Here is a 24,498-nt window from a genome sequence, read left to right as displayed (position 1 = left end):
GGCGCCCCACAAAACCAAGAGGGTGAGGATTTCAACCAGCCCCACAAACAGTTTCGACCTCAGCACCTGAATCCCTCTCAACAGAGAAGCAGGGGCTTGAACAGACGGAAACCCTATCAGTACCAGGAGTATAGATGTGGTGACCGAAATCCAACACATGGGATGCATCCTGGGACAGAGGAGTAAATACGGAGATGTGTGGATGAAGCAATGAGAAGACATTGTGCCACGTGTTCCTCCAGGCTCCACTGAGAGACCAGACACTGAACCCCGTTGGCGAAACAAGGAGCAGACGCCCTCCTTCTCCACTCCCAAAGATGACTTCAATGACGGGGAAGGACCAAGGCGCTGCCAGAAACCCCCTCTCACCTCCACATCTGAAAAGGGGGGGAAGATATCCCAATTTTAAAACAAAAACCGCTCAAACCACTCACTCCATCAGTAGCTGCATGCTTTAGACCCTCTGTCAGTAAATTGTATAACGTAGTTCAGGTAGTGAACCTCCTTAGACCTCGTTGAGGATTTTGAAGTCGTTACCACTACGGTTGTGCAGCCCTCATGGGTACACTTGGCAATTCAGTCTTTGCAGTGAAATTCCAATATCTGTAGATCTGAAAACCTAGAAATAGGATTTATCATAAATTCACAGATTAGCGAACAACAGAACGTGACTCGCCGTTCTAAATGTTTTGGTTTGACAGGATAACACACATGTTTACCTCAAAACACCAGCACCTACTCAAACATTTTCTTCTGTTTGTGTTTCCACTTTTCTTTCATTTCACTCTTCACCGAAATTCATTTGGTATTTTAACAATAACTGCTGATAAGCATTATGTGAAATTGAAAATGTGTGCCGTGTTTTAGAATATATGTTATTTAGCCTGTCTGCCCAGACAATTACCTCTCTCTGTTTAGACTCATGCCTCGAAGACATTTATGCCTCTCTGCCTCATAATGAACTAACTTTCAATGCTTCAACTCCACTCAAGGATTACCTCTCATGGATTATCACTGGACTCTCGACCATAGTTTGCCCTGGAGACCGGGGTCACAGCCCACTTTCCAGACCAAAAGGGGGACTGTTGGGCAAGAGTCCCTACAGAACTAACCATGTGGTAGGATCCACACACAATGGGTCGTAAAAGCGTGGCCTTTGAGCCAAGATGAAGCCAGCTAAAGTCTCCCTCTAAGATCCAGCACGGAGATTGTATCTTCTGGTGTTAACTTAATCCCTGGGGTCTCCCCAGAAACCCCTGCTCTGCTCCTGGCCGCTCCCACTCTCCTTTGACCTCTGACACTCAATTGGCTAAAAGCCAGCATCATCCCATGACCAGCACCTCAAGGAGGCAGGACCTCTCAGGTAGAACAAAACCACTGAGACATCAATAATCGCGGCCATTTTTACCCTGCTCTGAAGACATCACGAGGCCCCTTCGGGGCCTCCCAGCTGTTTTAGTTGCTAAAGGGGGTAACCTTAACTTCTAGTTTATCAGCCATTTCCCCTGCTCTGAAGACGTCAACAGACCCCTCCGGGTCTTTCCAGATGATTTAGTTGCTAAAGGGGGCAACCAGAGTTATTTTCGTTCATTTCTTTCATTTTCTTTTATCTTAAGTTTGATCTTACTTTGATAGAGACTATTTTTGTTTTAACTTGAAAAGACCAAACAGGAAATTGCACGCGGAACAATCTCAGACTGTTTCACTTTCCCCACGGACTTTACTTTCTTTTCCCAACAATCTACAAACGGCTTCCACAGCCGTCCCCTGCAGAAGCGCGAGATTCATTCCGCTGAGGAGCACGACCTCCACGTCCCCTGAAGAAGAAGCATGACGTTCATCCCGTTGAGGAGCAAGCAGAATCCGTTCCTATTATGCCCAGCCGACGCCGCTGCGACAGAGGAACCGGCGCAACAGAGCTTGAGCGGCCACGATTATTCACTGGACTTCCGAAATATCCGCGCGACACGCGCATGCAACACCGTGAAGGTCACAGTAAGAGGCTTTATTGTCTGGGCAGATGTTAATCTAATACGTAGCGTATTGTTTTAATACTTGAATGTATTTGTTTTGTATGAGACCGCCGAGTCTCTTGTGTTTTAGCGGCGATTCGCCACTTCCGGTCTCCGGTTACGGCCATGTGCCATAGTTTTAAGCGCCGTGAGCAGCGTCTCCAGCTCATTGTGACCGTTTGAACATCTTTAAACATACTTTACCGGTCAAACCTCAGCACACAACGCCACTTGGGTGCTGAGTGGTAAAGTAAATGTAACTTGTGTCTGACGGTGTTTTAGAGAGCTTTGCTCTCTCCTTGTATTCTCTCTCTCTCTCTCTCTTCTCCTAAACCTGTTTATACACACATCCGATCTGTATTTAGAATACAGTTCAGGTAACATAGTTAAATCTATATTCAGAGAGGCTGGACACATCTGGAAGCCATGCGGCCAAACGTCAAAGTAGAGACAAAGAATTCCCTTTGTCTGAAAATCCCTTTGTGTAATTCAGGTGACGACCACCAGTGTGAGCTCCGGCCACATGGTGTCATTAACATAGACTCCATTTTGAAGAACGCAAGTTAAACCACCATTTTGAGTCTATTATTGCCACGCCTCCTCTCTCACTCTCCTCCCATTCTGGCTCTAAATTCATAACGGCTCCGCCATCTTGTTTTGTAGTCAATTCGCCATTTTGAGAATTTTTAGGCCTTGGTTCCACTAATCATGATCGGCCGCCATCTTAGATGTGACGTGACTTCGTCATCGTCACGCCCCCCTTCTTTTTCTCTCTCTCTCTCTCTCTCTCGCTCTCTCACACACACACACACACAGACACAGAGACACATTGATAGACACAGACAGATACACACACACAGATACACATAGATGAATACATGTGTTTTCTAAATTGTGATAAGCGGCTGCTGTTGTTATCTTTGAAATATGGGAGTTTGTTAAAATGATGAATCATTAAATAACACTAACTGTATTTCACATGCAAAAACATAGACACACACACACAGAGAGACACTTTGACACAGACACACACGCATACCATGACAGACATACATAGGTAGACCGCCGGTTTTACATGTACTTTCTGAATTGTGATAAGTGCTGCTGCTGTGTTTATCTTTGAAATATCGGAGTTTGTTAAAATGATGAAACATTAAATAACACTAACTTTATTTCCCATTTTTAATAAATGCTTTTGTAATTAAAGTATCTGTAGTCTGTGATTATTTGTGCATATGTATGTGATTGCAGCTGGATTATGATTGCCTGTGCTCGAACTTAAAACCCTTCATTGTTTATTATATAATCATTAATACTAAATATTGAGATTATTGATTTGACATTTATCATTATGAGACTGATATTTTATAGATTGACTCGTTGGTCCCTGTAACCAGGGTGGTGCCCCGCGAAAATAAGCAATGATTACAGATTTGTATTATTCTTAATTGATAATTTTATTGTTTTCATTAATTATTTTAACTATTATTAATGGATAACCGTATCATTTCTAATTAAATGTGTTACTATTCTTAATTAATAGCTTTATCATTTTTAATTATTTGTAATAAATAATTGTTACTTTAATAATCATATTTCATGATTATTAATAATTAGCCAACGTCAATTCTACTCCTACTATTGCACAACACCACAATCCAAGGTACAGGTGCAAAGAAAGCATGCATGGGCTTAAGATTTTGAGACATATTGAGGTGAGTCCCCTATTTGTCTCAAACTGTTCGTAACTCCTCACTGAAAAGAACAGTTGCAGCTTCAGGTTGAGTCAAAAATAAAATGTCAAACAGGCCATGTATGTGATACCTTTTACAGTTTAACAATCTGTTTAACAGGATTTGTCCCCCCATTCTAGCCCCTTGCCAATATTGCTGTTCTCTTTTCATGAATGTTAAACTGCAATTAGATTAATCCTAGTTTTTTAGGAGCCATGGGAATGCAGCAAGCCTTTGATAAAGAACATAGGGAGAGAAAAGGGTCATATAGATGTAAAATACCTTAGGAGCTGTAATCCTGTGATAATTTCCCTTAAGCTTCTTACTGAAGACCCCGGGCTATTGATGGAAGATTATATAATTGTCAATGCTACAGTTCAGGCCTATGGCCGGCAGGTGTCAGCATTGTAATATATTCATACGTGTCTTAACGTCTACAGACACAAACTGCAGTTCAGTGAGTGCATTGCGTACCACAGGGTGCTGAGGCTGCTTTCGTTTGTTTTGAAACATTGAATCTTTTGTTTTTATTGACCTTCTTTCTTTTTTGTAATCCTGTACATTACAAATGGAATGTATAACAGACAAATGCCAATCATTTTGTTATTTTTGATATTTTCCTATAAATATACATAAAGCTTAAACCGAAGCAGTAAACTATAACTAAGGGGGATGCCAGTGTCAATTCAGAAAGTTAAATTTCTAAACTCCATATCTACCTAATCTACAAGGTCAGTCCATCCTTCATGTTGTATATAGGCCAGATGGATTGATGGGGCAAAAGTTGAATTCATTTAGAATTATGGAAGCCTGCTGGCATGAATATGATCAGCTGGCATGGTGTCTGCGTGTGTGCGTGTATTCTGCTTGTCTTGTCTGGGATTGTCTTGTCTGGGACTGGGTTTTCATGCTTCACTTCAATTTTAGATTGAACCACAGGTCACCAAGCAGTCTGAGGTGTTATCCAGTCTGTGTAGCTGGATGGTTTCCCATTAAATGTGCAATTGCTGAATGACTTTGTAAACAGTTTATGGCTGCCACTAACGACTATATTCTATCGATCAATCTGACGACTATTTTACAGATTAGTCGATTAATCTAAACGATACATTTTCCTCCCAAAAAATCTAAATGACCCCCTGACCTCGAGATATGATTTCACTACTGATATTGTAAGATTAAAACTAGAGAACACTAAAATTGAATTAATGACCGCTAATATAATGTAACATTTCCGAAATATAATGAAAATTTGTTGTTCCGACAATATACTCAGTTCACACCTTTGTCTTTTAAGAGGATATATGAGTACTTCTCAGCATACAGCTTTAGAAAAGTTTGATGTCAGGACAATTTGCAGTTCTATCAATTTGCAGTTCTATCAAAAGTTTTCTATTAGGTAAATCCAAACCATCCAAACCATTTCTCTCTATCTCTGGATTTATGCTTACATGCTCTTTCTCCTGTATAAACCTGTCTGATTTATTGAAATTTATCAGGAGTGATCGACTATTAAACCATCCTAGATCTACCTTTAAAGTGAACTGTAGAGATTGTGACATTTCTCCTGATAACATGAATCCAGACTTCAGTAATAAACCAAAATCATTGTCTTTCATATGGCTGTGCTGAATATACAGCATGTGTCTGTGTTACATGGTTTCTGTCATGTGTGGTGTATTTGAAAAACAAGTTGACATGAGTTAGCAGCAGGGTGGCTAAGGAGCTAGTGCCAAAAAAGGACTCAGCAGTGTGGCATTGGTTTGATTATGCACAGTCAGATATATCTTAAAGTTAAGTAATTTGTAAACCTTTTCAGGCAATTGTGTTGTGCGTATGGTGCCGGACTCAGCTGTGGACAATTCGGACCATGACCATTTCTGTCTTTAACATTGTGCAGATATAAAGTATATATGCATATTTGATCATTTACATCATGTATAATAATTCATTTATATCGTTTAAAATCGATTTCAGTGTGTTTTCTGTGCCGATTTGCTCGCTGCTAGCTAAAAAAATTGAACATGCACAGAAACCACAGCTGCAGATCGGAGCCGGCCTCACTGCCGGTGTGTCCTGGGGCCTTAGCCTGTGTTGCAGTAGACTTGTGAGGTATCTCTGACCCTCCAGCTCTGCTCCACCCTGAGTGTAACTAAAGTGTGATGACTAGAGGCCCTTTCTTTACCATGCACCCCATCTGTCATCACACTGCATCTTCCCGAGGCACTGACTGCGTCTGTCAAGCTGATGAGGAGTGTCTGCAATGAAAGACCCTTCTCATTATGAAGCTGAACCACCTAAACTACCTAACAAAGGACAGGCTTCCTGCTTGCTGTGTTAACCCTGCAGGGCTTTCCCACTACTCTCTGACGAGTGGTCGCTGCTGTATCGATCACAGCTAACACTCCCTCCCCGTGTTCAGTGCAGCAATTGGAAAGAACCGTACAATGTTTAGAAAGCGAGTGTGTGATAGAGACTATGTGACAAGCTGCAGTTTAGCTATCATGTTCTGCCCACACCACTGTGGCTAAATTCTTAAGTGCTGTTTTTACAATCATTCACCAAAACAAATTGTAAACTTTGGTCTTTACTAAATCTATATGAAAATATATTTTTTATGCGAAAAAAGACAATTTATTTAATTGGAAACAATTTGGACACTTTACTCTGGTAATAATTATATCATATGAGACAGAAAGAATGAGGGACAAAAGAACACTTTCCACACCCACACACACACACACACATGGACACACATGTATCCTTCACTCCGTCACCTAACTCTAAACCCCCCTCTTTCCTTCCAGCACCTCAGCAGATGGGCAGTAGTGCTCCCTCTCTCTCTGTCATTTTGTCTCTGTGTTTCTCTGTCTGTCTCCCGCTCTCAGTGGGGAGCAGTCTTTTGATACTTGTACTGGCTCTGCAATCTACATCCCCTCCCATTGCCTCAGGGGCTTGCTCCCTATTGTCTCTATTGTTTTGCCTTGAAAAAAGACAGCAACAGCGGACAGAAGGAAGCGAGCGCTGAGAAATATGGGGGTTGTGAATGAGAGACAGAGGAAAGCTGAAAGAGTGAGAGAAAGAAAAATACCATATCAAGATGGAGGTATAGAGGTGTTGGATTATATCAATCCAAGACAGGGAGGGTGATGAAAAGATGGGAGGGTCATTCTATATTCTCAGTCCCTCATTACACACATATAAAAGTCAACAAGACAATAACTGATCAATATTGGGTAGGCTAGTTGTTTTGGAATCTGATCTTATTCAAACTTCTACGTACAGAGGGTGTTGAATGATGCAGTCTACAATATGTAATTAGGGTATTGGGTTTAATGAAATAAATCTGACAAGATTTAAACTTCTGTCACATTTGCCATTAATATGGAAGGTGGAGGTTTAAGATTCTGCTGCTGAGGAAACTGTATATTCAGATTCATAATCCTTTGGCACTGCACTCACCTCTTTGCAATTTGTGCCCACAGACCAAACTCAAAGCCTCAAACTGAAAGGGTTTGTCTAAATCACAGTCAAAACACCATTACAAATGTATGAAAGGTTTAAGTCAAATGCAGTATAGCATTAGCTTTCCCTTTAAATCTGGATAAATTGGACTGAATTCTCATTTAGTAAACCAAAGGTACAGATTGACACATTGGTATTTTTTCCCCAGCTGAGCTCTGAGGGGCCGCAGATGCTGTAAAAGAACCTTATCAACCACAGATGATGTTGAACCCCATTTAAAGGGAAACACCCTACCAAATTCTAGAAAACTCCATCTGTTGAGCAAATACACACTTGCACATTCATACATGAATATAAAGATGCAGTCATGGTTCAGATTTTCTACTTGGTTTAGCCATTTTTGGGATACTGTAAGGCTTTCTGATAGCCAATATGTGCATGGACACACAACACACACACATCTCTTCAGTGCTCGTTAGCTCTCAGTTAATGCATTTTCACCACAGATTTGTCTGCTTGATTTCCTTTTCATTTAACTCTAACAATTGTGTGTCTGTGTGTCCATGTGTTTGTGTGAGTCTGAGAGAGAGAGAGAGAGAGAGAGAGAGAGGGAGAGAGAGAGAGAGAGATTTCAAGGTTTCTATATAGTAGGCTTCATTGATGCTCACATCACTTTGTTCTCAAATGTACTACTGTCCTACTGTCTTTTAAAACAAATGTAACAGCTGCACAATTTTTGAAATGGTATTGATTTTCTGTTCAGTGGAAAGCTGTTCTCTCTCAGCAAAGTAGTCTGTGCAAACACAGGACCAAGAAGATTTTCATTACAAAATAAGATTGGTGAAGACAAGTTCATATATTAATTTTGTTCTATAGAACTAATACCTCTTCATGCTTCATTTGGGAAAGAAGATGTAAAATGTTCAACCCCAACGAATACAAATTGCTCTCTGATGTTGTCATGAAATCTGTTGCAGTGCGGGATAACAGTTTAACAGAAAAACAGAAAAAACAAAAAACATAATTGTTGAGATCCCTCTAAAAAGTGGAAGCCTTTCATATGCTAGTGTATTTGAGTAAAATGGATATTGATGTCTTATCCCTTCATTGCTTTGGCTAGAGTCATTTTAGTCCCAGCTTAACATCGATAATATATTAAGTATGTTTATAAAACTGCATTTAAGGGATTTCAAGAAACTGGCTCTTAAATTGATTACTTCCACCAATCACATTTAATCTGAACCAAATAGCCATAGTCTAGTTTTAAATGGACGCCGGAAATGATTCTATGATTAATCAAGGTCTTAATCTCAGTTTAAACCCTGTGCCTGATTACTGAAGTTCCTCATATACAATAAAGAGGCCATTCAGTCAATTTGGAGTGTTGTTGATTCATTCACTCAACTTCTAATCTCATGACTAATCTGGTACCCTCCTCTATCAGTGGTCATTTGTTGTCAGCCTCAAGGGACTACAGTTAGTGTGCATGTGAGCCCACTCATTGGGTTTGCGTATTCTTCATTATGTATTCATATGTGCAGAAGGAGTGTATCATTGCTGTGAGTGACAGACGTTCAGTCTGGCCTCAGGCACTGAGCTGTCATGGCAAGCTGTGTGGATGAGCTCTGGGTTACATGCTCATTGGAAATCTGCACATTTCTCTTGATTTGATGTGATCTCCTAGCCTGGATGCGAGACGAATTTAGCCCCGCCCACAGCATTTGAAGTCGGGAAGTTCGGTCTGGAGTCGCTCCGTTTGGGAGAAATTATGCCCGGTTATCATCGGACCAATCAGATTGTCAGGGCGGGCTTTATACAATGATGGACAGATGATCAACGGTAACGTAATCAACTACGTCATCAAAGTGCCCTTGGGTTGAATTCGTTTTCAACAAACATGCCTGCCGCTGGAGAGCTGAGATGTGTAGATGCTGCTATTGAGTCTGTTTTAGAAGACATCGACAGCGCATTCATTTTGAAAGAGGAACAGAGAACGTTGAGGCGACGCCAAAGCACCGCGCTAATCCCTATCGCGCCGGCGCTTGGCTGTTCACACCGGACACTGAAGCGACGCTGAACTGCCGGGCAGCGCTAATAATATCACCCGTTGATCCAGTAGATTAAAAGCATATACTTACTTGTTGCTCCAACATTAAGCAACAGCGTCCCAACATTTGTCTTTCTTGGTGTTGTCTTTATACGAGGATCATACAACTCACTGTACTTCTCCACTTCAATTATTAATTTAATGTCATCCATGTTGAAGAACTTCGCTGTTTGCTCCGTTAAATGTCGGGTGTCGGGGGTAAATTACGTATTCTCAACTCAAGCCTATGTGGAGAATACGTTGCCCCCTCTGTCTCTCTTTTTATCTGTTTCACTGCTTGTGTGGCTGTAGTGGATGGGCAGAGGGGGACATTTAATAATGTCATTGGTCAAATTAAAACTCCAGGACAACAGAAGGGGACTTCAAAGTATGGGATGCATATTTGATCATTTATATCATATAAAATATGTCATCAATATAGTTTAAAATCGTTTTTCAGTGTGTTTCCTGGTGTGATACACTCGCGCCAAGCGCAAAAAATAGACTCTACGCCGAAACGATCGCTGCACGGCGCGAGGCAGCCTTGGCCCAGCGCGGTGTTTCAGCCTCCGCTGTGACCCGCACAAAGTTTTAACATGGGAGTGGATGGGAGCCAGCTGTTATTTAAGGCTTGGCGCTGCGCTGAAGCCTAAACTATGTTAATGGTAAAAACATGAACATAGTTTGATAAATTAACTGATCTAATTTCTAATGCGTCGAAACCACACAAATTATGAATTTACCTTTAAGATTTCTAAAACGTTTAATTTCAATTCATTATAACAAATCTTCTTCTTCAATATCAATACGTAACACCAGGGATACCACGAATGCCGAAGCTATTCTCCAGCTTGTGCAGACGGCCGTCAGACAGCCAACGATTCTGCTTTCTCCGCTTGTTGTTGTATATAACTGGTTCTGGGGTAAATGATGATAGTCTTCATAGGTCCCCCCCCCCCCTCTTTCTCTCTTTCTCTCTCTGTCTATCTGCTCATGTGCTTGTAGCGGATGGGCAGAGGGGGGTCATTTAATTATGTGATTGGGGAAATTGGGGAAATTAAAACTCCACGACAACAGAAGGGGTATACAAAGTATGGGATGCATATTTTATCATTTATATCATATAAAATATGTCATTAATATTGTTTAAAATCATGTCAGTGTTATTCTTGGCGTGATACGCACACGGCGAGCGAAAAAAATAGACCTTGTTATCGTTCAATGTTATTCACAACAGTGGATTGACACGTAGGTTTCGCTAATAGGAAGCCCCTATGTTGGTATGTTGTGGACCAATGGGAGGAGGCAATGAATGTTGGGGCGGGGTCAGACACAGAAGTGAGGACCCAAATAAAAATGTCAACATTAGTACACAGTCTGTCTCACACACATTATTAAGCGAACTCGACAGATTCAACACCAAAACCATCGTGCAGGGGGCACCGCACGGCGTGGCGCATCGCAGCCCATGTGGACCATACAAAGGTTTAACAGGGGGGTGGATAGGAGGCGCCTGGCTTCCCTTGGCACAGCGCTTCCAAAATGAAATGGTCAATTCGAGAAAAATTGTTATTGGTGGCAGCCCTATACTTAGCAAAGGTCGAGCACATAAGTGATTCTCCCACCATTTGCATCTTTCTAAGTTAACTAACGTGATGCTCTTGTCTTTCTGGGGTTAGGGTTGGTTTTTTTTTTGTGCTAATAAATCCAACATATTATAAAGTGCTCCTTGTTTGAAGCCCTGGCTTTAGGCAGATTTTTCTGCAGAAAACTGCATCGAAAGGTTCTCTTACAAATTGTATTCACCTCACGAAATCTATCTTTCCAGGTATGCTCACATTCATTTTTCTGTCAACATACAGAGAAAAGCTGACAAATGTAGTTTGAAAAATTATTGGCAGAATGAAGTATAGGGGAAAGTAAGAAAACAGAGATGGTGAAATATTAATGTAGGAACAGATGAGAGATGACAGCAGAGCAGCTTTCAAAAGGTCACCCGTCTGTTCCTGTGGTCCTTGCCCACCAATTATCCCATGGATGTTGTTATCTCAATGCGCTTGATAAGGCCAGCCCAGGACATTCACTAATTTGATTGGACAGGATTCCAAACTTAGTCAGAGTGGATGGCCAATCACCTTTAAAGTTCATACCCCAATGGAAAATGGTTGCCTAAATTGTGCTTGGTTGCATGATGATTGGGATGTTCGAATATGTAGACAGGGGTGGGTACAAGATGAGCTGTGTTGAAAGCATGCATGAACACACATACTGACTGCTGTGTGATTGTAGCTGCTTACAAGGCTCGGAGGAGAGTAATCGTAAACTATGTGAGAATGTCACAGTGTTGAAGGTCAGTGGCTCTAAATCAGGGGCCTGGAACCTTTTTCCCCTCAAAGGTCATTTAATATTTCGTATCATCCTTTGAGGGCCATTAATGCTTCTATGACACTAACCTCTGTGATGCGATGGCTGGAGCTGGTCTCTGATGACAGATGTTATTGATGATGACGCTCACAGCTGATTTTAGCAAAAAAACTATTTGCTCAAACCAATCCTCACCTTTGGTGGTTCTATGTTTGGCAAGCAAAAACTGTAATTCTCCCCGATACAGTGATCCCAAGCACAAGCAGCTACACTTTAGCAGTTTAGCTGCATGTTGTCAGCTGTAACTATATAGAGATTGGTCATTTTCATCAGTGAGCTTGTCCCTGCAAACTAAAACCAATTCCTTCTCTATCTTTCTTGTCTAAAATTACAACTTTACACACAAACTGTTATTTTTTTGACAGACACCATGATGTTTTTCAGTGGTGAAAGATAACAGCTAGGTGTGTGTTTCTTCACCCTGAATGTGATCTGATAGACGTAAGCCATTTTCAGACATGACCTGTGCGTAAAGTCCAGAGAATTGGGTCTTGACCTTACCTGGACTTTGCCTTTCAGACATGCACTATGCAGGGGCTCTAGAGAGTCTCTATACAGATGTGTTCACAACAGCAACACTCCTCCAAATTGGAGGATACAGAGGCAGAAAGTAACTTATTAATTCCAGTGCGGAGATCTCATGATCATGTTTATAGCAGCCTGACAAAGTCATCAGCTCTCATAACCAAAAACGATCTTGACATCTGTGTTTTCAATGTGTGTCACAGCTTTTCACGATGTTTCTTTCTACTTCTTTGTCCACACACTTTTTGGTAAGAAAGGTAATGATAACATACAGTGCACATTTGGCTATACCCCAAATGTATGGACGGGGTAATCTGTCTCAACCTCCATGTATGTGTATGTGTGCTCACAGTGCTCTGGGACTGTGTGCAGAGTAATCTGAAGTCAATGGAGCGTGGCAGGTCATGCTTGAATGCCAAGGTAGGGATTATAGAAGAGATACAACCATACAATATCTCCAGTTCGTGACCTTCAACACACATACACACACTCATCCACTGCTAAGGGTAACTGTTGACAGGTTATCAGTGTGTGAGTGATGGAGGTCAGCTCTAATAGACTGATCCTTCACCTAATGCTATTCAGAGCAATGTAAGTATCTGTGCGAAGCACAAACATTGGTGAAAAAACCGAAATATCCTCACCACGGGATGGCAAGTAAGTTTTAGCTTCTAGGCCAGTGGATGGCAAGCCACAACATGATCAGAATGAATCATTCAATTTAAAAATGATTAAAAAGCACAAACTGTTACAGAATGTTTAACAACTGAGTCACTATCGACAAATTGTGTAATGTTGTCAGAAATATGCAGAGCCAAAGATGTGTGTTTGTATCTAGGTTTCGCACACTTTAATAAACCTTCAATAGCAGTCACATGTAATCTCCTTCTCGTGTCTTGATTTACATATGTGGGAGATGCAGATGTAAAAGTAACAAGCGGGATGTACTATGCGGTTATTATTTACCCAACATTGCTAACTACAGGCGTTAGCACCCATGGGTTTTAGCCTCCTTGCTAGAACAACAATGCCTGAAAATATGAGTTTGGTTTAGAACTGAACTTCTCCAGACTGCAGGTTACATAGAGAATACGCAAGAAATGAAAGTCAATACATTTACCCATCAATGACCTATTTGAGTCACAAAATATTCTTAATGATGACCTTTCCATACTGTGATTAATACATGTGTATTGTAATTTTATGAATGACCAGTTACCTTGGAGGTTCCGGAAATTTTTTAGCTATGCTCACTCTGGGGAGATATTGCGGGCATAATAGTGTTTTTGAGCACTCTCTGTGTAGTACCTGCATAGTAGGTGTAATATAACTTTTGTTTTAGACACTAATATGTGGACTTGTCATGCTGTGACTTGACCTTGTTTTGAGAAGGTTTCTCCGGCATTGAACAGTAGGTCCGTGAGAGTCAAGTTGTCAGGCGAATTGGTTTATCCTAAATAAGAGATGAGCCGACTGGTCCAATTTAAGTATTTATTAAGATGTAATGAAAGTAACAACATAGCTATTGACAATTATCACAGCCTAGGCTAAATCAGTTAGCAATAGGTAGTTAATAATGGCCCCGAACAGAAGGGGTTTGTTATAATTAAAACAGTAGATTTAATGTGATTGGTTTAAAATATTGGAGGAGAGTCCCCGCAAATCAATTTGGTTCTCTCTTGTTGGTGCACAGGCTTAGTCCACGCCTCTGGGCACTTGAATTCAGGAAGTGACAAGGAGCCGCTCTCCGTGACGCTCCTACTACACTGATAGTTGCTAAGCAAAATTCTCTTCATGAAAGGCCTCTGAGTTATGAAGAGGTGTGTGTCTGATGTTATTCCATTGGCCATGTTGATGGGTTTGGATCCGAAGGTGATGTCAGGCTGTTTGAGCACCTGAGAGCTTTGGATTTGTCCTATGGTCTGTGTGTCCTTGCTGGTTGAGTTAACATGACCAAACATAGCACAAGCCCAAGGCTCTCCGGCACACTGCACTTATAGGACACTAAACCACCTACTCAAACGTACACACCAAAAATACTGCATGCATGTAGTTGGCTGCTGTGGCTGAGGGGTAGAGCGGTCGTCCTCTAACCTGAGGGACGGCTGTTCGCACCCAGTCTTCCCCATCTGCATGCCGAAGTGTCCTTGGGCAAGATGCTGAACTCTGAATTGTCCCTGGTAGAACAACAAAGTGCTGCTAATAGATGCACTGTATTGATGTGTGTCAATGGGTGAATGTAAAATTGTACTGTAAAGAGCTTTGAGTGGTCATCAAGACTAGAAAAGCGCTATATAAATACAAAACCATTTTACCATTTACCCACAATCATGTTCCTCACTCCCCCATAATCAAAAATCGACAAAAATATGATATATCTTTTTTCGAGTAGGTTAATACCTTCAAATGCCTGGGTATTTTAATTGATGACTCCCTTACTTCTAAGGCACATGTTCAGGTTATTTTTGGGGACAGAAAATATGTTGTTTTGTTTTGAGTATATTGCCCCTACCGTTATCTGCCTCTAAAAACATACAATCCTGGTTATGGTTTTAACTTATACATACCTCTATTTGTAAGTCTGTGTGAGAGTGAATGCATTATTGATTAGTGCATATGTTCCACATGGCCTCCATTCCACAGATGGTCAAGTCATCTTCTTGTCTTTAGTGTCTTCTTCGCACGTCATTAGACATGCAGGGGCTTGAACATGTTACATGTTTAAATGTGGACCAGTGTGTGTGTGTGTATGTGTGCGTGACTCCTGTGGTTACAGCTGACCAGCTGCTACCAGAGGCTATTGTCTCACTAGAAGCCAGGCATGTGTTTGTGTGTGCATGAAGAGTTTTAGCTAGAGTGCTGTTGTTTTCAGAAAATTTGAAACTTGTTTTTCATTTGTGATTGAAATTAACTGTTATACTCACCTTTTTCTGCATATATATATATATATATATATTATATATAATTAAATGTGTCTTTGTGTGTGTGTGTGTGTGTGTGTGTGTGGGTGGGTGTGTGTATAAGGGGGAAGTGGGCTAAGAAGGCTTAGGGCAAAATTAATGAATGACCCGTGCCTCCGTTTGGCCCTTGTGGCCCCTCCAACTCATTAACGGTAGAAAAATGGACACACCTCCTGTTGCTGGAGACAAAGACGTAGGGGATTTAAATGTGTGTATGCATGGGTGTGCATCCAGCAGGCATTACACTTCTTCCCTTATTGTGAAGTCAAATAAAGGTTGTCGCGCGCCACGCCTGTAGTCCAGTTTCTGACCCAACCAGAGAACACCTGATTCAAGATTCAAGATTCAAGTTTCAAGATTCAAGATTCAAGATTTTTATTGTCAAATGTACAACAATAACATTAAGCAGTCGCTGGCATTGAAATGCTTGAGTCACAGGCTGTCTTCTAGTAATGCTCAAGTAATTACAACCCCCCCAAAAAATACAATAGAAATAGTATAAAAAAGAATAAAATAGATTATCAAAATTTAAAATAGAAAAAAATATATATATCTAAATATATATATTTACAGATGCTGCTTAACCACTATGTGCACACACACACACACTGCTGATGCCATGTCCTGCTGTCTCTAGGTCTAGTCTACTGAGCTCAGTCCCCCTAGCCCCCCTATCATTTCACGTCATTACTTCCCTCTATCTATGTTGCTTGGATTCTAGCCTCACTTTTCATTATCTGTTTAAAGATGCACTCAGCTGAGAATTAGTCATTTTGTTCAAAAAGAAAGAATGATTATTGGATAAAAGAATAATCGTTCAATTATTCAGAGCAGGATGTTTACTGAAGAAGTATGCATGTTGATAACATCTCTAATAAGCATCAGATGAAAGACGAGTAATATAAAAAGAATACAAATATTTGTGTAGGCTGGATAGAATGGGTGTCTGATCTCAAAAAAGAATAAGGGAAATGTGTCTTAGTTAACCCTCTCATTTCTATACAACAAGTGTGTGCACAAGTTTTCAAAAGAAGACATTTTTTATTTAGGAATTTCGTAAATCACAAAATCTGGAAAATTTCATTTCTATTGAAGCCTATGATTGTATTTGCATTTCAACTAAATACTCAAGCTTGCAGTTACTACAGCATACTCTAGCCAGGGAAACACAGAAGGATTAAAATCTGGTTGTTGTCTGGCAAACTTGCGGTTTTTATTTGAATGGAAAACTTTTGACTTTAAGTTTTGACAAATATTAATTTATGTTAGGATAAGGCAAGACACATACAGTTCTGTACAAAACTTTTAGGAAAGCTCGGTCTTCGTTATCCATCACAGAGTCCCTTCAGGAGGCATCTGATCATCCCGGGTTTATAGTGCAAGAGGACAATGGACAACACACAGCCAAAGGCATTTGAAACTGTCCAGACAGACAAGGATGACAAGGAGTCCTGCAACAGATGGTCTTATACCCTCCCATAGGTTGTATTAATATTGTGACCTCCAAAGTAGGCTATCTAAGATCAGGGAACATGGCAACGTCGCTCCAACAAAGTCAGAAATATGAGGAGCCATATAATCAGTTAACATTTCAAACAGACACTTATCGAGAAAATTTTACCGTAAAATAATCATCCAACAGACCAAGAGGAAGTCTGTCTAACCTGCAGTATCACCTACTTAAGCGAAAGGTTTCTGGCTCTGCTTTACTCAATAATCAGTTTTTGTGTGCAGAATGGCATTTCAGGTACAGTTTATACATTAATTAGTACATATGTTCAATAGCTTAGTATTCACGTTCATTCAGCTACAACAGAATATTCAAAACAACATTCAAGGAGTAATGAGACAGATAAAAAATATCATAGATAAATCCACAGTAAAATGCAATAGATTTATTTGTTGGCTTTTCATCATTTGGTGCATGATTACTAGACTGGTTAGTTTAAAATAGTTAAAAAGTTTATTTTGCTCTTATTTCCTCATGTGTTGATAAGTATTTTTAAATGAAGCAAAATGCTCATCTGAAGTTTGTTTTGAGTTCTGGGTTTTAGTTTTTTTGACTAGTGCCCACCTGGTGTCACAGTGCAGGATTTAATCAGATTGTGTGTGTGTGTGTGTGTTTGTGTCTATGGGTTTGTGGTAACCATCATCAGTGCAGCCATGGCAACGTCTGCTCAATTACCGGTGTGTTGCTTGTTTATCTCCAGACAGCGGGCCTCTCTCTTCCTTACTGTCTGCGACAGCTGCTCGCTCTAAACTCACTGTCTCTTACCCCTTTCATTGTAGTTTCTCACTACTATCATTTAAATGTATCTCTTTCCATCACTCTCAATCACAGTTCCTAATTTTGTATCCGACAAAATACAGAAAGCATTCAAGATTTACTTTGTTACAGAATCACATGCTTGCCTATTGTGGGAACTGTTTGGTTTCTCTATGTATGTTATGATTTGGCACTCATTGAAAATCTTTAATTTGTGACAGAACGTTTCTAATTTAACTGGCACATTCAAGCATGCACTTATTCAGCAGCACAAAAGTGGGTCATATATTGAAGATACTTGATGTTCCACGGCTTGTACCACATGCAATTTATAAAATGACTATATCGTGACCATCGAGTTTAAATTGTCACATGAAAGTTTTAAACTGCCAGCATGAAATTCTCCTTGAGTTTAGCTTCTCTCTTCCCATGCCCCTAACAGCCGACTTCTCCCTCCCCCGCCCATCCAGAAAACTGTCTTGCGCGCATGCGTATTTGTGTATCAGTAGAGGAAGGAAGAGACTCAGAGAGCGTTGAGAGAAAGCAAGAAAGAGAAGAGCCCAAACGAGTTTACCAGGGTTCAGAGACGGTTATTGACAATTTGTTCACAATTTTCTGAACGCTGAACCGAACGAAGCTGTTCACAAGTGATGAAAGTGAGCGGCATTCACTCAAACGAGAGTGGAAGCTTGTGTGCGTCTCTGTGCTCAGATTGCACACACACACCCACACACACACACAGCCCCCAGGGCTCTGGCCCCACTCACTCACTCGTGGCTAAGTGGAAATCTAGGTATTTGCACTCTTTACCAAAAGTCCACCATCTCTTTCCTAGAGAGACCTTCTCTTGATATAAACTTTGCTAGAATTGAACAGACAGCTGCCCTGACAGCTTTCTGTATTCCATCAGCACCAGTATCATTTGCCATGCATTTGCTCAATGTGAGGCTGCATGTTGAATCTACTAAAGACATGGTCGGTAATCCTTTTCTGGTGTCATTCTCCTGAAGCCTTGGTTTCCGCTTCCTCCTAGAGGCCTCCTTCAATCAATCAAACTATATTGGTATAGCCAGCGTCGGAAATACACGAGGGCAGCCGATACCAAGTTGAAAAAACAAAGGGGAGACCCACTGTAAGTTAAAAAAAAGTTCCCCCAATTTTTTTCAAATGCCCCTTGATTTTAGTCAGTGGGGTAAAAAATTTCCCCCTAAATAATATGTAAATGTCCTACCCAGGGTATAGCCCATATTCACAAATCACAATTTCTCTCCTCTGATATTGTCTGGCAGCTGCCTATCTATATATATGTCCTCTTATCTGAACACCTTCTTTGTGTTTTTATTCAGGGATGCGTTGATGGTCATGATAAACCAGGAAGAGTTTTGACTGGAACAGAGGTGTCCAAACAGAAGTTGATGTACACAGTATAACAGTCTCTCAGTCTATCTAGGTAATTTGGCATACGTCCTTCACAGTTTTCCATGTGATCTAATAATAAGCTGTGGTCAGCTGTGTCAAATAGAGCCCTGAGATTCTGCCACTGTATCTATTATAGCACATCATTGAACACCTTAACAAGAGCATTCTCAGTGCTGTGGTCTAAAGCTTGTCTGGAATACATCGAAACGTTTTATGCTTAGAAGTTGTTCAAATGTTTGGAAAACAGATATTTCAATGATTTTACTCAAAGTGAGAGCTTTTATATTGGCCTTTTCAGCAGTGGCTTGTCTAGTTTTCCAGAGATAGCTGGAGAGAGAGACCAAGTAAATGTGGATCATTGGTTTCTACTGGATGTTAAATTTATTCATCCTTATGTGTTAATATTCTCTCTAGTCAACATGTGTGTTTTTGTCTATGAATATAAGACAACTTTTTTTATCTCATACCCCCTTTGTCCTCCTGAAACCTCTCTCCCTCTATCTCACCATACATTTTTAAAGAGCTCAATTAGTGAGCTACCTGATACAGGTCAAGGGGCCTGCTCATGTGTGACCATGTATCTTTGTGTGAGTTTGCATGTGTGTGTGTGTGTGTGTGTTTGTGTGTGACGTATATTGCTGGGCTGGTTTATAGTTTTTATCCATTAACAAATCGTATATTATTTCTTTCGCCCATATTCACAAATCACAATTTGATAAGAAAATGTTTCCAACCAGGCCTCAAAACAATCTGTCAACAAACACACTAACAAATACTGTATCTTTGTAAGTTTTTGTTGGTGTTTGTGTGTGTGGTGTGGTTATTTGATTAGAAAAAAATACCTCAGTGCCCAGGGTCAGTTCTGTCCCCAACACCTGGTTCAATAACCACAGGACATGGCTGTACTCTTTGTATAATATAATTAATTAACGTATGGCCACCTATGGCCTATCTGTAATGCATCCAGTAATTATTTAGCTTGTCTTCATTTCTCATTCCTCTCTTTGTACTCTTGTATGGTGTTTCCCACTATGACAGTTTTCCCTACTTTGTCAGTTAACATTCTAAAATGCAAGCATGTTTTTTATGGGTAATTTAGGTAATTTCAGTGCTAAATTATGGCTAATAAGTCAATGTTTAATGCTAGTGGCCCTTTACTCTCTTTATATGGCTATATTTTAAATTGTAAATAGTCTGCATTGTACTCAATGCACATTGTAGTACAGCTTTTTGCCATTCACACGAAAGCTGCTTTCAGACATGGACTGAACTCTGGAGATTCTCTGCACTTTCTTCAGAGGACGTACATGTGTCAACGCAAATGTTCGAGTGAGAGCCTCCAGATTATCTGCAAACTTTGTCTGTCTGGCCCGGCTGCTCCACCTCCTGACTTTACAGTGAAGCTCCCGCTGTCCTGTGCATGTGTGAAAGGGTACCCAATTCTCCTGACTTTATCCGCAGTTACATTTTTTAAAACAGCTAAGCATTCATACAGTGATATGGGTAGCACTTTTTCTAAGAGTCAGTGGCAACTTGGGGTTCAGTATCTTTCCAAAGGACACTTCGGCATGCAGTATGGAGAAGACTGGGATCGAACAGCCAACCTTATGGTTAGAGGTCATATAATGATATCATCTTAAACAATTGTAGAACTTCATCAAGGTTTAATTGACATTTAGGGCCCGATTTGTTTGATTTAGGGCCATGGTTCACTTTTGTCCACTGACCTCAGGCTTTATCATTTAAATTCAGTATCAAGGATAGTGTGCAATCAAACTTCCAGGACATGAGAAGAATACCAAGCAGTCAGCTATAGATCTGAAGTACTATGTTTTCTTTGTGTGTTTTGGGGTGTGAGGGGGGACACAGTGCACTTGTCTCGATGTATATTTGTCTGTTTGCTTGTCTATTACAGAGGTCAACTGACTGGAGTCCATCTGGACACAATTTGATGTTGTCTGTAGTTTTGTTTGTGTAGTGTGTGTGTGTGTGTGTAAGTGTGTGTTGTTTGAGTGAGTGTACGTCTTGGTGCATGTCTTAAGGGGGTGTTGAGGTTTTCCTTTTGTTGTTAGGGCATATGTTTTAATTATATGCAAGGGTCATTTGCATGTCATAGCTAGAGGCAGTGGGAGGTTGTGTTATTGATTGTTTGGGGGTGTGGCTGGACAGAGAGGGGAGGTGAAAATGCTGGCCAATTTTAGGAGGTCAAACATAGATACACACACACCAGTACACAACAAATAGATCATAAAAATGAAAATCTCTGCCTCAGCTGGCCTCAGGTCAGTTGAGGCTCTGCGGGGGTGTGGGGCTTTAACATGCCCAAAGGCTCATAATCCTCCTCCATCCAAACCAACTATATCCTACTGACCTTTTCTATCTGGCTATCTGGACTTCTTGATAATTCTTGCTCTTTCCAGATTTTCAATTCTTTTAGGTACCTTTCACCATTGTGAATTTATTAATATATATGTTTAATTAAATAAAATAAAATTAAACTAGTGCAGTGCCCATTTTACACATGCCTGTTTGGAATGGGCTGTCTGCTTGGCCTGTGGAAATTCTGCTAGAAGTTTTTTTTTCTGAGACTGTAAGTGAGCCGAAGCAACTCAAGACCATCTGTAGGACTCAGTCCACAGAACCCTGCAGCGGTGTTCCCACTTCTGAACGTGTCCTGATGACAACTTGATGAGTCCCAGCCACTGCTGTTATAGAGCACTGTTTGCCTGTTAATTCAAAGTTTATTTATATTGAACGCGATATGTTTGTCTAAATTGCACCAAATTTGACACTGCACTTCTTTTCTGCACAGGCAGAGAGACAGACATTTCTGAAATAATTAGACAGATGAAATTCTCTTTTTTTTATCTTACCTTTCCATATTCTGAATAATACATGTGTATTATAATATTACTAGGCCTCGTCAAACAGTTCTACAAAAAACTCACTTTTTATTGATTGTATGGTGGATGTTGTTTGCAGATTGTTTTACAAACACTCTATGGTGCAGAGTGAAGCTGTTTTAATACTACTTGTTTTATTTGCAGTGAAGCTTTTGAGTGTCCATGATAAACAGCATTAGGGTTAGGGTTAGGGTTAGGGGTGAGTCATACAGTTATTTTTTACAAAATGAAATTGAGTTTGCTTCATTACTTGTCATGTGGTATGTGGTTTGAATGATTTACTTAACTAGTGTTATTTTTCATATATTGCATGTAAGGTTGGGCAAAATGGCTAAAATAAATATTGTGATATTTTTAGGATATATGGCGATACACAAATTTATATCTCAATATTTTTTAAATCTCCTCTAAATCACTGTTCAAATGTTAAATTCATAAAAGTCCAGAGGAGTGGCTTGGCTAGCAGACTGTAGCATTTTCCGACGGTCCCTGAATACAGCTCGCGGCAAGATATCAGCGGACATTTAATCTATAAAACAAGGTGTAAATGACCTTGTTTTGAGTCAAATATAAATGTCGGGTACTTCTGATCATTGAACATCTGTGGATCAAAGAGGAAACTCTGTGTTTTCACTGTTTCTTTCTACTGTTCTTCACAAAGTCACTGACCGGCTGCTTGCATGTGAACATGCCGATTGATTGAGTGAGTGGGGGCGGAGCTCCAGGGCTCTGTGTGTGTGAAAACTCTTACTTGCTTCTAACTGCGTCTGCTCTCGCTGGAGTTAATGCCACAAAGAAATGAAGAAACTGTCAATAACCATCTTTGAACACTCGCCAACTCACTCTTCAGTTTTGCGATATATCAAGTATATTCAATAGATCGCCCACCACTAATTGCATGCTAGCAAGGTCTGTGAAGCAAGCAACGCAATCTTCAGACCCAAGTTCACAACTCAGCAAAATATAAGCTTTCTAATTCACCTCAATATAAATGTTAATAAAACAACATTCTGCCTTTACTTTGAAGAAAAATTGCCTAACACGAAGTGAATGTCATTGCCATGAAGGACATCAGCACCAGCAATATCTGTGGAATGTCTATGTCAGTTCAAAATGGTGAAAGAAAAATATTGAAATTATCAGAATAGTCTATTGTTGATTTGACCTGCTGACCTGTGGCTTTCGATAAATCTAGGATGTAGACGAAGACATGTTCAACTCGGTTCTGTTTTGGCACGTTTCCCCGCCCCCACTGACTGCAAAATAAACGTTTTTGTTTCAGCATCGGTTTGATTCCATTGCAACGGTTGCATGTTGCACGTCATTGCTTTGACGTGGTAGCAGCTCTAATGCCTCGGGCAGCTGGGTTTGCACAGAACTCGTTTCTCCTTGTCCCACTAATGTTAGTGTTATTTTCAATGTTAGAGAACATTACTCTGGTGATGCCATTTCAAAGGATGTGCTACCAGCTACATATTCGATTGTATTTGCGCAATGTCGGCTTTTGTACAATCCACTTGTCTTTGTCAATCGTCATTATAGTGACTGTCACTGAAGTGTTCCCACTATAGACTGTATATCAGGTTCCCACACAGCAGACTTAGATGAGGGTCTTCACACTCCTGTTTGTCTGTGGTCGCTATGACTTTGAGACCAATACGCACACTAGGACTGCACCTACTGATCATTTATTTATCGATTGATCTAACGATTCTTTTTTCAATTAATCGATTAATCTAACGATTCTTTTTTATCACTAGATTGATATAATACTGGATTTATGTAGACGAATTTATTTACACAAATAAGCTCTGGATTCGCTGGATTCGTTCCCTACATGTGCATACCAATACATGTACAGTTACACCCCTAATGCCTTCTTACACCAAAGTCATTGTAACCACATTACAGGCCCAATGTTATACTCAGTGGGATGAATAACTAAGAAACTTTTTTACAACAAAGAAAGCAGAGAAAGAAGTTAAACCTACGGCTGCCAACCCTCCTCAGCTGGTTCAGCTTCTATTTCCTGACCCTGTGTTGCCTCTGATGTTGCCCTAGTGTCTCACAGTGCCAGAACTCGGCCTCTGGATTTCTTTTTCAGGAAAAGCCCTATCACAGTGCTGTGTTACCAGTGTTGAATCTTGCACGATATGAAGAAAAACGGCTGTCAAACATCCAAGGATGTTAAAAATGTATACACATTTAAGCACCACTACCCAGAGGTTTAATGCACATCATAAAGTGAGGCTGGAAAAATGCAGCTGCTGCTTCTAGACTGCCAATTAAATGAGGAAGAAGAAATTAGCAAGATTATTCTGGTGTCGTGTTTCCATCACTGCTGATTGGATCCAGGGCCAATAAAAACCTGTTTCATTTGACCTTGGAGTGAATTACCGATATCAGTCCCATTGTAGGCAAAAGCCAGATGTTAGTGAGTGGGCTTTTTGACCACTAGAAAAGGGGCTGTAGTGCTTCAGATGAACCGTAAGGTCACCATGAGGCCCTTACTGGAACACCCTTTCTGATTAATAGCTGAATACAGTGACACAACATTGTACAGGCCCTGTCCTCAATGTGGGGTTGCCAGGTTTGCCCTAAATCTGAAAAAAAAAAATCAGATTCTTGTATGGCTTAAAGACCAGTTTGATATTGAGCACTGTATAGTCTGCATCTATTTTGCGGTATGTGACTGGGAGAGCGTG

The sequence above is a fragment of the Platichthys flesus genome, chromosome 2, assembly GCF_949316205.1.
Source record: "Platichthys flesus chromosome 2, fPlaFle2.1, whole genome shotgun sequence".
NCBI classification, from domain to species: Eukaryota; Metazoa; Chordata; class Actinopteri; order Pleuronectiformes; family Pleuronectidae; genus Platichthys; species Platichthys flesus.
This window is presented reverse-complemented; position numbering follows the sequence as displayed.